Source organism: Canis lupus, chromosome 13 (assembly GCF_003254725.2).
Source record: "Canis lupus dingo isolate Sandy chromosome 13, ASM325472v2, whole genome shotgun sequence".
NCBI lineage: Eukaryota > Metazoa > Chordata > Mammalia > Carnivora > Canidae > Canis > Canis lupus.
This window is the reverse complement of record NC_064255.1, coordinates 62,161,561-62,176,576: the sequence shown is the minus strand read 5'-3', so window position 1 is coordinate 62,176,576 and position 15,016 is coordinate 62,161,561. Positions and strand designations below refer to the sequence as shown.

Sequence of the window (15,016 nt, the reverse complement as noted above, 5' to 3'; positions counted from 1 at the left end):
CTTAGTAGGAACCCACTGTGTGCCAGGCCGAGAGTTAGGGGCCAGCAGACCTTTCAAACTTATTTGCCAAAAGAAAGAAAGAAAAATAAAGGGCTATCTTATGGAATTTTTACAACAACCAAATCTATGAATGTGTAATAGGACCAGAGACGCTTGATCTTTTTTTTTTTTTTTTTTGAGGCTTGATCTTAAGTATAATGGAATATAAACCCTGAAGGCAAGCAGAGAAATTTTTAGGACCTTCCACCTTTTTTTTTCTCTTTGAAGCCAAAATGGTTTGAGAGCTCACACGTCCGCATACAGACTTTTCTCTTGTTTCTTGTTGGTTCAGCATCATTACCTTAAACTTTAATGTGCTTAAAAATATTGTATAGCATTGTGGATAAAACCATGGATTCCCAGACTTTAGAGTCTACTTAAGGGATTATCCAAGGGTAATTTTCTTCCTAATTGAGTTTTGCCTTAAAAGCTAATTTTCATTTCTACCCTTGAGTAAGATGCTACTGCACTCTATTTATGAAAGATTTTTAGGCATTAGCATTACTTTAAAGGTATGTTTGAAGAGATTAGACAAGAGTCTTGTGATACGTGAAATTTTAATTCTAAGTAGTTTGAAATGAGACTGTTAGTTTCCCCCTCCCCCCAAAGTTTACATCACTTGGTACAATTATTAGATAAATGTGCTTGTTTTCCAGTTGAAAGCAAAAGAACGTAAGGGTTGTTCTCTATACTAGCAAATGAGTGTAATTTTTTTCAGTTAGGAACAAATGCCATAAACTACTTCTGTTCAGAAAGAGCTGCTCATCATCAGCTATAGAAAAACAGACGACAGACACTTAGGAGCGCGTTGATTGTTCTAATCTAGTTCTACCATGAAAGCGATTTACTCAACTCCTTAACAGTGTGTTTTGCAATCATTTCAGCCTTCAAAGATGAAGTTCTACCTAAATTTGCTAAATTTCCAGGAGGCAATCCTTAGGTCATTTTGGTCAATGCAGTTCATTGGTAGTGGAAGCTCCTAAAATGTTCTGGGAGAAAAATCATCCCTTTCAGTTTCAACCAAATCCTTATCTACTGCTCACTCCACTCCAAGAGTTCATTTCTTAGTTATGGCCACGTGTGATAGGTTGAGATTAAACTGGTTCTAACTGAAGGAGCACTTAGAGGGCACCTTCCTGTAACAGCTTGTTGACAGGGGCCAACAAAGGTGTGCTAAGAGAACCTCACTTTAGACTTTTGCTGTCATCTTTACATAGTGTTGCACATCACTTAAATGAAAATGAAGGAAAGTGTGTGTCATTTATGTCCTTTGACTAGACAATATTGCCTAAGGTGATATTAAGCAATTCTCTTGAAACTTGCAATCCACTTGTTAATAGCACAATTATATTGCATTGATTTTTTTCTGTATTAGAGATGTTAGTCTACCATAAAGACTTGAAATATGTCATAGTTTTTGAACCGTGTTTTGGTATTTCTTTAATGTTAAATATGAAGGACCTCAAAGAATAGAAATGCCCCAAGTCCCTCTAGATCTCTAAGTAATCCTGCTTGCAGCAGGCAAAGTTATTTTTAATTGGCAACTTAGAATATTAGTGTTTAACGTACTTTTAAATAATTTTGCCACAAATTAATTACCATATATTCTTGCCAGAAGCTCTTTTAGAGGCAGCTTAATGAACATGTTAATGCTCTCCAACTTCGTTCTTTAGCTTTGTCCCTAAGCATCTGAGTAACAGTGATGTCAGCCAGGCTATGTTATTCAGCTCCTGCAGAATTGCTGTAACTGTGTTAAGATTTCTTGGCTTTCGGCTTTTGTAGGATGATAGAGACCCATAGATTCATTTTAGATATCATTTATTTCAGTTCCTACATTTTAAAAAAATATTTTATTTATTCGTGACAGACACACAGAGAGAGAGGCAGAGACACAGGCAGAGAGAGAAGCCAGGCTCCATGCAGGAAGCTTGATGTGAGACTCGATCCCGGGTCTCCAGGATAAGGCCCTGGGCTGAAGGCAGGCGCTAAACCACTGAGCTACCCAGGGATTCCCAGAGATGTGAAATAACTTGTTCAAAAATCGCAAAGGTAGTATGTGGCAGAATCAATACTAAAAATCCATCTTTTCCATTCTGGCTCTCCCCCACTGTGTATCCTTCTCCTCCAGGCACCTTATCTATAGCTTCTAGTTTTGAACAGCTTAAATGAGCAGTGATGAGTAGAAAACACTCATTCTGCTAAGTGTTTAGGAGATTCTTTAAGATGGTCCATGCATCCACGTTCATTCATTGCCAACAGTTACTTCCAAAAGGAATCTGCCATCTTCACCTTGAGGGTAAACTTGACTGGAGAATCCATATTGGGCCAGGTACTATGCAATACGCTTCTTTGTGTTGACTTTGAAATTTGTAAAAATTAAATAGAGCATAAAATTTAATATCACCATTGCCTACATAATGAAATCATTCTAATATAAGCAGTGGGACGAGACCATGTGGCTTTAAATATATTCTATCGCATGGGGCTTGGGGCCATGAATAGTTACTTAACTTCTCTGTGACTCAGTTTCCTCATTCATAAAGTGGGGCTAATAATAGTTCTTATCTGATAGAGTCGATGTGAGGAATAAAGAAAATATTACATGCAAAACTTTTGGAATAGTGCCTGGCACCTAGCTATTACTGGCATTTTTGTAGTGGAATACAGGTTTTCATATTGCAAGGCACGTATAATGGGAATTCTGGAGTATGCATCTCAAATCAATATTTATATTTATGGCACTGGATTTTTATGTATCTTATGTAAACTGTAACAGTAGCACTTAAAATTGGTGAGATAGAAATTAAATCTTTTTGAATGCCAAGGGACTGTCTTGCATATCTGTTCCCACTGGAAACTCTGGACCCCAGTGGGATACTCTCATGTCTTTGGTTTTTATATTTTTGCTTACTTCAAGTTTATTTGCCAGTCTATGATCAACCACAAGAAGTCTTTGCCAAAGCAGTCATGCCTATGATAATATTGTTAACTTTAATCAAATTTAGTGGCTTAAAGTGTTGATAACCTTACAAAGTATATCTTCAATAATTAAGGATTTTCTCTCCATCTAGTACCAGTGGAATTATTCTGTGGTGATTAGTCATAGGCTGTAACAAATTACATTGTATGCTCAGTGGTTACGACTTTTTTTTTGTTGTTGTTGGTTAAATATGAAGGCTATAATAGCTTTTTCAGTGTCTTTTTTGTACAATGTTTTGTTTATAGATGGAAATGCATCAAAAAGTTCTCTCTCTCTCTTTTTTTTTTTTTTGTCATATTTTAGTTTGTCAGTGGAGGATTGTGCATATGGTCTTAGTTACCATAGGGAACCAGAGACATTCCACTGAGTTCCCAGATGTTCCGTGTATCAGAGTCCCAGATGGGCTGCAGATAACCTTGAAAATGAAGGTTATCTTTGGGTATCTTAAATAAACTAAGGCATATCAAACACAAACTGTAGGATGATTAATGTTACAGGGGTTATTTTTCTCAATTTTTATGTGATTATGGAAGTTGCTGGCGTATCTCCAAGATGATAAGCAATTATAAAAATTCAAATCCATTTTTTATTTACAGATTTAAATTGCATACTCATTTTCAGGGACAGCTGGGTGGTTCAGTGGCTGAGCGTCTGCCTTTGGCTCAGGGCGTGATCCTGGAGTCCTGGGATCGAGTCCCACATCAGGCTCCCTGCATGGAGCCTGCTTCTCCCTCTGCCTGTGTCTCTGCCTCTCTCCTTCTGTGTCTCTCATGAATAAATAAATAAAATATTTAAAAGAAAATACTCATTTTCATTTCAGAGGAAGAAAAAACACTCTTTAGTTCATTATAATACAATAAGTATGAATGAATTATTGAGATTGCTAGGAAGTTTGTTTCACAATTTGTCTCAGCCACAATTTTAAAAAGCAATTATTATGTACTGTTTTAGAATTATCCTATACCAAAACTACCCTAGAGATTACCTATATTCTTTCATAAATAATATTCTACCTCTTGTAACTTTAAAGATAAAAAATTTTATCTTTAGTTAGCTAAGATTAATTCAATTACTGCAATAATAAATATTTTGGGGGGAATTCTGTGGAGTGTACGAAGAATGTAGAACACATAGTACACAACTTCAAACTGAGTAAAAATCATAGACAGAGATAAAATACTTAGAAATACAAATAAATAGAATCTAAAAAATACATACATAGTTACATGTAGCAATGATTAAGCGCAGAAAGGTGGTTGGTTCAAAGACAGTGAGTTGAGAATATAGTTAACTGAAACATTTGAATACAGCTATGATTAAACTAGAATGACTTTATGACTGAGGAGGATTTTCAATAGGTATATTTAAGGTTTAGAGGAGAAGAAGAAACACATTTCTCTACCCTTAGAGAGTACATATAACCTAACTTGGCCTAGGTCCTAAATTGGTGCAGGGCTCATATATTGGCTAAAATTTGGTGCCAGTCTTATACAGGAAGGCGGGAGTAGGCTTCACCACAAATGTTGATATCAGCCTGACACTATGTTCTCCATGAAGTTATCTAGGCACCATATTACAAAAAAACTATGATGGTTGTTGCTTAGCATTCATAAATAATCATAAATGCTGGTCCAACTTTGTTGGAGAAGATCAATGTAAGCCTTCATCTCATTTCAAGGATAGTTAATGTGGTGAGTAGTTTTACATGTCAGCCTATGATAACTTGGTTGTTTGATCAAACATAAGTCTAGATGTTTCTGTGAAGGAACTTTTTAGATGTGATTAATATTTAAATCAGTAGACTTTGAACAAAACAGATTATTCTCCATGATATGGAGGGGTCTCATTCAATCAGCTGAAGGTTTTAAGAGAAAAGATAGATCACATGAGGAAGAAAGAATTCTGCCTCCATATTGCCTTCAAGCTTGAGACTGCAACATCAGCTTTTCCCTGGGTCTCAAGCCTGCCTTGTAGACTTCGGGCTTGCCAGCCTCCACCATTGCATGAACCAATTTCTTCAACTAAATCAATCACTCTTTCATATATCTATCTATCTATATCTATCTATCTATATCTATCTATCTATATATATATCTTATGATTATATCCTATTGGTTCTGTTTCCCTGAACTCTGACTAATAAGTGCATGAACATTAGCTATTAATCATAGTGATTGGTCTTTCCTGAAAGACACAGTAAGATTTTATCTTTTTTAAAAAAATTTATTCGATTGAGGCAGGGAGAGAAAGAGAGAGAGAGCATGAGAAAGGGGGAGAGGCAGAGGGAGAGGAAGAAGCAGACTCCCTGCTAAGCTGGGAGCCCATTGGGAGGCTGGTTCCCAGGACACAGAGATCATGACCTGAGCTGAAGGCAGATCCTTAACCATCTAAGCCACCCAGACACCCCAGATCTTATCTTTTAGTGATCATCATACCACCTCTACCTATTCAAGAAATAATGTTGAAACATAGTGACCTCTAAAAGTATGTATTTCTTAGTTGTAATTTGATATTTATAAAAATATCCATAAAAATTTATTCCTGGCAATTTAAAAATATTTTATATGATCTATTTGTGCTTTTATTACTTTTCAACTTAAGTCACATATAATAGCATTATGTATTCACATTTTATTTAATTGTACATAGAACTATAGTTGTTTCCTTCCTTCCTTCCTTCCTTCCTTCCTTCCTTCCTTCCTTCCTTCCTTCCTTTCATCCTCTCCTCTTCCTTCCTTTTCTTTATCAATTCTGTAATAATAGTTTGAGACCTGCTTATCATTTTTAATATATGAGCATGAACATTTTTATTTGCTATTAATAGAATACAACATATTTTTTTTCTTTTTAAAGATTTTATTTATTTATTCATGAGAGACACACACACAGAGAGAGAGAGAGAGAGAGAGAGAGAGGCAGAGACACAGGCAGAGGGAGAAGCAGGCTCATGAAGGGAGCCCAACGCGGGACTCAATCCCAGGTCTCCAGGATCACACCCTAGGCTGAAGGCAGCGCTAAACCGCTGAGCCACCCGGGCTGCCCTAGAATACAACATATTTTAATCATAACTTAATTTCCTGATTTTAGGTCCTACTTAAGAAATAATTTAATGGAAAAGTATGGAATTATAGATGACCAGGTTTCAAAAATTTTATTCTACTAATAACAGACAAGTCCCTTGATTTGCTACTTTGAACTTTATCCTCAAATTTACTATGTTGCACCATATTAAATTGCTGGCATTCAACCATTTATTATCTATAATTCCTTATTACAAAAAATGATTTGTGATCTATAAAAATGGCAGTTTTATCATTGAGCTGATCCAAACCTAAAGAAACTCCGTTGACACTGAGGAATGCTTGCAACTGAGAGTGGGAAAAGATAAGAGCAAGTGGCCTCAAACTCCAAATGCTACCCATGTCTCACTGAATCAGTTGGAAGTCTACTGCCCTCGGTACCTCAAATATAAGGGAGCTCAAACCTGCGAAGTGATCAGGAGGGTGTTTTTGAGTTTACCATAAAGAAAACAGCCCAGTGTAAGGGACATTTATTGATAAATGTTAATGCTAAAACAATGGGTCATATTTTTTGAGGACAATCTTCTGAGTGACAAGGATTAAAGAAATATAATTCCAATTACAGATGAAATAGGGCTTCTAGTTGGAAAGTTAGGAAGACAAGAAGATGTTGAACTAAAAGAAGAGGAGCCCTTTTATAAGAGGAAAAGAGGGCCATGGCTCTGCGATGCACGGGAAAATTAGAGTTAGGATCACAAAACAGAATCAGTGGTCTGTAATAGTAGAAATTGAGAGAAATCAATGTAATGTAATCATAAAGCAATTCATGTATCATAAGAATTTCGGGAAACAATAGCAAATAATGCTTTTAGAAACGTAAATGTGTGGTTTATTGTTGAAAGACATTTTTGAAAGTTTTTATTATTCCAAATATATTGCTTTGGGATAGTTACTTTTTTTAGTAATTATTATCTTCCTCAACTTAAACCACATTATTAGTCCACACACAAAAAGAGTGTTCTGAAAAGATAAATAGGATGGAATGAAATAAGGAAAACATGATCATTTTCTTAGGACATTATGCAATGTAAGTTTCCTTTTGGGGTCAGATAGGCTGCTGCTCTGAATATATGTGGGGGAGTTACAATATTTGTGTTAAAATAATGATCTGAATTTTGCTGTAGGAAAACTCATCATGTAACACGTGGTTCACTGAGGGTCAATTCCCTCAAGTACATGATGTGCTGTGTGAAGTTTGAAACCAGTAATCTTAACGGTATATAAAATGGTAGGATTGAAATGTGGTCTGGACAAGAAGCCACAAGATGAAATACCAGAAGGAAAGATGTTACCACAGTGCTGTTTGCTTTGTAATCATCCATATATGTATTTACTTTGTTTGTTTTTAACTCAAGAATAACCTATATATTTGAGTTAATCCAATAGATTTTTAAAGCTATCTGCTTATTTGATTTTTGCCATATAAATAATTGCAGCATAATTGTAAAATGTTTATATTAGCCAAGGAAATATAGATTAAGAAAAGAAAATCAGGGGAGATATCCTAAATATCTTTACATTCTGAATTCTCCTGGGGAAGATGGAGAAGGCTTTTTTATGATGCTTTAGACTAAAAGTTTATCAACTTTATAGTCTTTAAGTTTTGATAGAGTCATATAGGGTTTTTAAAATGGAGACATTTCCCCAAAAAACCTGTTTTCTGAGCTTCTCTTGAAACCAGAGAACACTGGACATTAGGTCTGCTTCCTCTCATGGCAACAATCTTGAGTTTTTTGGAATGGTAGTTACCTGCTTTAGACTAGGCAAACTTTCTCTTGTTTGCCCCAGTGCCACCACTCCTGGCCAACTTCACATAACTGTTATTTAACTGGTTTCTGTAGTTGTCTGAGTTTGTGATGCAGAAAAAAAGCATATTTTAGTTTAGCATGACAGCTTTATTTTTTGAGGCATAATTGACATATTATATTAGTTTCAAGTATACCACATAATGATTTGATATTTGTGTATATTGTGAAATAATCATCATACTAAATCTAGTTCTGTCACCATATGTAGTTACAGAATTTTTTTCTTGGGATGAGAACTTTAAGTTCTACTCCATTAGCAACTTTAAAATATGCAATACAGTATTATTAACTATAGTCATCAGAGCTTGATGACATTAGCCTTTTAACAGTGCCTTATGAGGTAGTAGATGCCCCTGCTCTAAAGGGTTAGAGAGGGTCTGGTATAGTGGGAATCAAGAAATAAGTGCGAGATTTGACTAGATGATCTCTTAAAATTCTTTTCATCTCTAAACTTTAATTCACTTCATTAACATAGCATCATTTTCCGAGAAGTGGTAGTCTTTAAAAATTTTTTGTCATTTATTTAATACTTTTTTGCAAGGAAGATAATTTTATATGGTAGGAAATCAAGACATACAACTAGCATATGTTTTAGATAATAAATGGAAAGTGTCTCTCTATAAACCCAGGACCTGCTGTCCCACATATATATTTGTCCATTTGTCATTTATTCATAGAGCATTTTATATGTGTTCAGGATCTTGTCGGTATAGGGCTACAGTGAATAGACAAAGTATATGCTTTTGTGGGAGTTCATATTTGGGCATGAAAAATAGAAAACAAATGAGTATATAATTTCAGAAAATAGTAGGTACTATGAAGAAAATAAAATGCAGTGAGGCAAACTGTGTGTGCTCCTTTAGAAAAGATGGCCAGAAATGCCCCCAAGGAAGTAACATTTGGCTAGTGAATGAATGATTAGAAAACATTAGCTCTGCAAGAATATAGGATTCAGGAACAGGAATGAGTTTGACTTCTTCAACTCACAACAGGAAAGCTATTGTAGATATTGTCTAGAAAGGAAGGAAAAGAGAGGAAGAAATGAAGCTGAACTGTAGGGGTTGTTCTGAGTAAATGAGAAGACATTAGAAGATTTTAAAATGGGGAATGATGTGATCTGACTAGCTTTTGAAGGATTACTTTGGCTGATCTGTAAAGAATGAACTGCCACAGGCAAAAGAGGGTGCAGGGAGATCTACGGGGAAGCTCTTCCTGTGATCCAGGATGGCTGGTGATGGTGAAGTGGGGAGAAGTGATGGTGCAAGATTTCTACTGAAAAGGGAACCAAGAAGAATTGGTCATGGATGAACTGGGAAGAGAAAGAGAAAGAAAAATCAGGAATGACTCCTACTTTTTCAGAAAGAGCAGCTGGATAAATGATTGCTAGTAAGTGAAATAGTGAAGACTGAGAGAAGGAAGTTCTCCCAACAGAAACCAAATAACACATTAAATATTTTCAGGGAATGGAAGGGCATAAATACTCAAGAGAATATATTGGCTACTAAGCATGAATATACAAAAAGAATATGACACAATCCCTGGTCCTGGAGGGCTCACAGTAGGAAATACATGTCAAAAAAGTCAATAAAAATTTATATCCAATCTGACAGAGATGTGAACGAAGAGGAAAAAGAAGGATCTTTCAGGATTCTCATTTCCTTATGACTGTTTTAACACGCTCAATTGAATGTCTCAGAAATGGCTAGCAGCATGACTTGTGAACTTTCAAAACAAATTATTAATCATTGTTATCTTACTCTTTTATGGAGAAAAAAACTGGATTTTATTTAGTCTTTTGCCAGGGGTCTTATTTTCTCATATTTCAATTATCCTGGTAATTCTGATTATCCCTTTACATCACATCATGGAAAGAATCCGAAACATAAAAAAAAAAAATAATTATTTCAGTCTGTTTCTTTTCTCTACAAATTCTAATCTTATTTCCACTCCCCTATCTCTTTTCTGTCTCAACAGCGACCAAAGCTTACCAAGTGTTTCTTAAGAGTCCATTATGAGCCAAGTACTTGTTTCTTTCCACATTCTCTTTACTTTTTGGCACTTTAACCTTTGAGTATGCTAAAATTTCCAGCTGTTATTTTAAAAACATTCTTAGACTTCCTCTCTTCCTGACTTGAAGTTTTATTTTCCTCACCATCTCCTATCTGTCTCTTTCATCTTGTTCTTCAATTTCCCTCTTTTGGCTTAAGTCACCAATAACTTGATAGTCTGCCATGGTTTTGCTTCCTATGATTTAGCTCACGCCTTTCCCCCCACCCCCACCCCCATGCTCACCTTTCCCATTTCTTATTCTTCGGTTGGAGCTTCCAATTACTCCTTAGTTACCATTTCTCTTTATTGTTCTAGGTTGTTCCCTGCCCATATCACTTAATTCCGTGTTCTCTAACATGCTCTCTGCCAACCATTTCTTCAGTAAATCCGTAACAAAAAAATTAATACATGAACTTTTTATGCAACTTAACATTGTTTGATGCATTGACTAAAGATGTACTGAACATTATCATGAATGGTTAACAATGCCAAACAGCAATGTCTGTATTTTTTCCTCCTTGCTCACTGGGTTTTCCACTGAAGTATTTTCTTTAAAAAAAAAAAACAAAACAAACAAAATCTTACAACAACTGATCTACTTGTCTACTTGGCTGGTTTTAGTTGGGCAGGGGCTGAGTATAAACTGTAATTAAATATGATCCAATAGTACAAAAAAATCCAAATAAAAGGTTAATAAAATTAGACTTAGAGAACATAATATGACACAAATGAAGACACACATGAAGAACAAAGAAGCAAAGGATGAAGTATATTTCCAAGGTCCCTACTTTTTCATGGATACTTAAGAGAGCTCTTTTTGGAAATTTCTGTCATTGTAGATTCAGGAAGAATTGTACTTCTTTGAAACCAAAGAGGTTTCCTCTCTTCCTATGCACTGCTATAAAGACTCAAGTCAAATTAGTGGCCCAAATTATCTAGCTAGCTAGCTATCCATCACTACCTTGAAGACATTTTAAGCCCAAGTAATTTTTTTGGCTTTTCCTTCTCAGTTTACTTATTTTTTTTTTTTAAATTTGAGTGTATTTGACACACAATGTTACATTTATTTCAGGTGTACAACCTAGTGATTCAACTTCTCTCTATGTTCCGTGATGCTAACTGCAAGTGTGGCTACCATCGGTCACCATACAGCACTACTGTAGTACTATTCCCTGTGCTGTGCCTTCGATTCCTTTGAATTCCATTAGGCCCCAAAGCATCTTGTTTCCTTATCTACTACCTACTTTTAATTTGTTATCTTGTTGCATAATATTTATCTCTGCAAGCCACTCCAATCATTTCTGATTAGACATGGGATAGGAACACCGTTTCTTAATACACACCTTTTCTAACCATTTGGTGTCACTGTTCACCCTGTTTCTACTTCAGTCTTAACTGACTAGAATCTGAGCCATTTGGTTAGAAAATCTGTCACATTTGGAAAGCAGCAGCCAGTCAGAGAGAAATTAAATTGTTTTTCTTTGTCTGCCTACTGTTCCAAGTTTCTGCTGGTGTTGCCAGTCATTTGGAGAGAGAAGTGTGGAGCTTGTTCAGCTGTCAGTGAGTGGGAAGGAGGTTGGGTGGAAGCACGCCAACCTCTGCTCTTTGCCACAGAGTCAATAGCTGAAGGCTGGGGAGGATTTTGGGGAGGCTCCACCAGGTCATTCTTGAAGAAAGCAGCTGATGCTTTCTGAGGAAAGAATGCTTTGTCACTGTTGTGAAACTGATGGCATTGGTCTACCAGGCACAGATCATATTTTCCACTTTCATATCTTTCAAAGTCTTTGTGGACAAAACAACCCTAAGGAAGACTATTCACTAAAGCTAAAGTTGCCATCAGGTTAGTTCTGCCATCCAACATTTGAGGAGATGCTGGAATAGTAAGAATTTCTTTGTGTAAATCAGTCCCTTAAGATGGCCCTTGAGTGTTAGGTCAGATCCCTTTGTAATTGTGTGAGGAGAATGTGGCAGATATTAGAGAGGGAGCTCTCAAGTGTAATGGGAATGAGAAAGGCATTGATGGAGTGATACATACTGGATTGAGAGAAATTATTGAGGAGAAAAACTAGTCCTATGGAGAATCATGAAAGATATGAATGATGGGGCGCACTAAAAAATACAGAAAACTAACATGTGATATTTAAAGTCAGAGACCAGTTTGTCAGACATTCAGTATTAATGTATATTTATTTTCAGATCTGTAGCAGAAATCAGTGACCCAGTTACTGAGAAATTAGTCTTGTTGGCTTTCTGACTGTGACTCTTCCTATAGGTAAAGCATGTATTGGAAAACTATTGTAGGGAGAAATTTCTCTCCCCCTCCCTTTTGATGTTTATTTAGTGATTATCTGTATTACTATTCCAAGGGCTTTGGATACATTATACCATTTAATACTTCTAACAAGTTTACAGTCAACTCTGTTACTGCTTCCATTTTCTGAATGAAGGAATTGAAGCTAAGAAGGTTATTGAAGCGACTTGCCCAAGGTTATTCAGCTGGAAAATGGCAGAGCCAGGTTCAAACTCGGACACCAGTCAGGTCGTTAACTGTTGTGCCGTATATGTTTCATTCATGATATAGGTGCAAAAATGAAGGTAGGAAGTTAACCTTATTAACAGTTAAAGTGAGATTCTCCCTAACAATCAGAGATGTACTAACACTGACACCTTCCAACACATGATACCTTCCAGCATGCCCAAATCAGATTGTCTGGAAAAGAGAAATTAAGTACACAGAAAAAATTAGCAAATAAAATACTCAATAAACAAAAAGATAAATTATATTAATGAAACAACATAAACTAACAAGATGGATCAAAGCGATCTAAACAGACAGATTCCCAAATCTAAACCCTCATTCTAACGTGGCAAACCAAACCAGAAGTAAAATAATTAAATTCTGTTTCTTTGCTTAAAAAAAAAAAAAAATAACTCCAGGATAGTTAACATAGAGTGTTATATAAATTTTAGGTGTACAATATATAGTGACAATTCAACAATTCTGTATGTTGCTCAGTGCTCATAATGAGCACTTATGCCTTTCACTCATCTCAACCCAACCCCCCACTGACCTCCCCTCCGGAGGCGGCTGGCAATCAACAGTTTGTTCTCTACAGAGTCTATTATTTAGTTTGTCTCTTTTTTCTTTGTTCATTTGTTTAGTTTCTTAAAAGATGAGGAAGGAAGTCAGTTTCTAGTATGTTGAAGGTTGAATCTGAGGTTATAGCGGGTCATAGAAATGGAAATGTGGCTGTTTGTAAGGAGGGACCCGTGGGAAAATAAATGGTGATGAAGACTTGGGGATTATCTTCTCAGGAGATAGTTAACAGTGGTATTATAAACTCACTGACTTATGGAAGGTAAGTATGGAGGGCAAAGGACAGACCCTTGCGAAATGAGCAATGGTGGGATTGAGGAGTGCGGATTATCTGAGAGAAACAGGCAGAGAAAGAGGAAGAGATCAAGAGAGTTCTGAATGTAGCATGAAACTTAAAAGTAGAGAAGATAGGGGAACGTCATTATTTTTGGCAAGAGAATGGCTGCTGGTAATATCAAAAGAGCACTTTATGTTGAATGGAAGCATAAGAGTGCAGAAACCAAATGTCAGGGATGGAAGGAGGTGGGCAGGCAGGAAACGGAGGCAGTCAATACAAGGGAGCAGAGATAGAATAATATCTAGAAAGGGTCATAGGATCCAGTCCAAGAACAAAGTGGCAGCATTCTGTTTACATCTAGTCTCTGGGTACATAAGACTATTGAGACAGAAATTGGTATTAGCTCACTGAACACAATTCCTTATGAAATATTGACAAATCCATTTTTTTTTCCTGTATAGTAGGTTGGCTTTCAAAATACAGCCAAAGCCCCAGAAGAGACCTAGGTATCAGTTCTTGAATACGAATTAGAAATCTGTGCCCTCCAATGGGAAAGCTTTATTTTCCCATCTCCCTTCACATGGAGATTTACTTTTGCTGTCAGTCAGAAGGGAAAAGTGTCCTCTGGTAGGTAGCAGAGTTTGAAATAAGGGAGAAAATGAAACACGCTCTGTCACAAATTTACATTTGTATTAGGAAAATATCATTTTGGCAGGAGAGGCAGTGTAATTTGTCAAGCAGATTAATCACAGGAATGGAAAGTCCTAATCAAATGGCAAAGATTTTAATATATCTCCTGGAGAGATAGATTGGTCACAGCTACCAACTGCTATGGTAGTGAAAAGAGACTTAGGCTATCTGCAAGAATCTACGGGGTAGGGATCATGATAAATTTGGAGAACCTATATAATTAGATTTGTTCAGTGTTGGTCTGTTCTTACTTTCAGCAATGCAGTAGAGCAGGTAGGAAATGCTCCTTTAGAGCTTCGCCTATGTATAATACATCAACATCCCTTCAATTAATCTATCAGTTCTTAAGGGCTGGAAAAGCAAAGAAATAATCAGAATAATTTCTTCTCTTTCACCCTTAACTACATTTGTTATATTTTTTAAATAAGCAAAAAGGAGCTGATGGAGAAAATTCAAAACAACACACAAGAGCTAAATTTTTTTTCTCAAAACTCTTAGTGCTATTCCAACTGGAACTATATACATTATTGGCAAATTTATTCCAATTCTACTCTCTCATTGTCTTATTAGGAGGTCTTTCAGGGAATCTTTGTTTACAGATAGATGCACAAAAGCTATGTTTTATAGGCTGGCACTTTTTCTCTTTTAATTACTAAAATGGTGGTAGAGGTAGAGGTAAGTGGCTCTAGAGCATGGAGGTACCTGGCTTTGTCAGTTTCCTTTCATCTCCTCAAGGTTAGAACTAACTTCCATGTCTCCCCAAGGTAGTTATCAGGTTACTGCATAAATAATGCGTATTTACTGCGTAAATAGCCACAAAGCATGGTTCAGTGTATTACCACAAAGAACACTGTCACATTTTCGACTGTGATAAAGTAGTTTGAAAATCCCATAAAGAAGCCAAATGGACAGAATTCGAGAGCTCAATACATATTGCTAATTATAAAATAATCACTACCCCTTCCTAGTTATTGCTGCTTTGGGAATATTACATTA

The 15,016-nt window shown here is 36.2% G+C and overlaps 1 long non-coding RNA gene across 1 annotated transcript in view; it reads right to left on the bottom strand.

Moving 5' to 3' along the window:
• The window catches only part of LOC112652309 (uncharacterized), a 29,378-nt gene extending 19,595 nt beyond the window's left edge, over positions 1-9,783 (bottom strand). The window contains exon 1 of the long non-coding RNA XR_003131352.3: positions 9,665-9,783. This is a non-coding gene — a long non-coding RNA (uncharacterized LOC112652309). The remainder of the gene's footprint in view (positions 1-9,664) is intronic.
• Positions 9,784-15,016: the final 5,233 nt, after the last annotated feature.